This window comes from Meleagris gallopavo, chromosome Z (genome assembly GCF_000146605.3).
Source record: "Meleagris gallopavo isolate NT-WF06-2002-E0010 breed Aviagen turkey brand Nicholas breeding stock chromosome Z, Turkey_5.1, whole genome shotgun sequence".
NCBI lineage: Eukaryota > Metazoa > Chordata > Aves > Galliformes > Phasianidae > Meleagris > Meleagris gallopavo.
The window spans coordinates 53,494,746-53,496,643 of record NC_015041.2 but is presented as its reverse complement, the minus strand read 5'-3'; positions in this window follow the sequence as shown (position 1 = coordinate 53,496,643).

The following is a 1,898-nucleotide window of genomic DNA, read 5'->3' as shown; positions in this document are numbered from 1 at the left end:
GGGCAGCCTGGTCTGGTGGTTGGCAACCCTGCACATAGCAAGGGGGTTAAAACTCAATGATCATTGTGATCCTTTTCAATCCAGGCCATTCTATGATTCTATGATTCTATGATGATACATAAATGTTTCTAATACAGTCTCTTACTAAGAAAAGTGAAAGATATTACTAACAACTTAGTGGAAAAATACTTATCTAAAAATGTGTAGAAATCATTACCAGACTGCATAGAATTGTAACACTTTTATTATCTATGACTTTTTTTTTTGTCTTTGTAAAATGTAAACACCACAAAAGTCTTTGACAGATTACAGAGCACAACTTTCCATCTGATTTTTTTTTTGTAAATTTCTCAGTCTATTGAAAATTGAATTAACATACATTTAGATTTAATGTATAAAGCAACAGTTCTAAATGTCCAAGGTATTGCAGTATTAAAACTTAAAATGTATGTTTTAAATATTTAATCCAAGTAGCATTAAAGGGACACTGTCAAAATCTTACGACAAAAATTGAGCAACTCTTAACAAAAATAGTTTGAGCCAATTCTTTATATTTAAGACACATCATTTACTTAGTAGTGAACTTCTACAGTACAAAAATAATTTTAAGATCCCCCAAAACTATTTTCATTGGATTATAGCAGCAGTTTACTAACACACCCCATTTTTGGGCTGTGTTCATGTAAAGCTCACTTCTGATCTAGAAAGTTATTCCATAGTTTTGTCAAGGCAAAAATACAAACAAAAAATCAACAGGTACGTGCATTTGTTGCATATACTTACTGGGCTTAAACATGGTTTAACATTCTAACAGTGTTCTAACAGTAACCTGGATAGTTAAGGATCTTGTAGCTAATACCTAGCACAGATTTAGGAACAAACGACAGAGGAATTCTCTCCTTTTCCATTGGCAAGCCTGTCAGCTTCCTGTTTGGAGTTCTGGTTTCACGTATCTGACTTCAGGTGCCATAAGGGTAGAGCAAATAAGCAAGTCACAGTTGTGTAAGAAAACAAGCTAATTGAACTCAACCTCAATCTACTACTTAACAGTTCCAGAACTTTACTAACTGCCATACATATTGGCAGTCCTCACAGAATAGGTCTCTGTCCATGCTACTGCACAGCACAGACCAACACTACTACTGGTATGATGTTGCAGATGTCAGTCACTCTTGGTAGAACATTCAGTGCTCTGTATTTCTTTGCCTGTTCTGACTTTCCCACATTATACCATACTCTCAACTGCCCATTACAAAACCCCTGGCTATGAAGAACTATGTCTGGACTGCTACACGAATAGTACCATATGTCAGTCAGCAGGGAAAAAAGGAAAACCATATGGTGAAGTTTGTTCTGTGCCTCTACACAGAATGGCTTTTGCAGATTAACATTTTGCATTCCTTTCTCTGGCAAAATAAGACCCAGATAGACAGCTCTGAGCTTCACTTGAGACACAAGTCTATGCACTGCTTAGACACTTCTCATGTAATACACTGGCACAGCTACATTTCTCCAAAAGAAAGACTGTGATCGATCCAAATGATAACAAGTTTTCCAGGTGCCACACCTGTTCTGCCTATTTACATTTTGCTCTAGCTTATAAGAGGAGACAAGCACTGCTAACAAGAATGAGGCACATCACAGTGCATCAGTACTACTCTTGGTGAAGAACATAATCTAATAGTAAAGACAGGAATGCAGTGAACTGTGAAAGGAGAATAAAAAGGATTATGTAAGATGTTCTCCTTCACTATTTTTGCACAGCTTTTGCAACTGGTTTCCCCCAAAAAATGCTTTTGTCCCCAGAATTTACATATGTTATCAAGGCCACTCACTTCCACTCATCCATGCCTTAGAGCCCAAAATTTGGGCTCCCTTTCTCTTGGGTATGGTGAGAG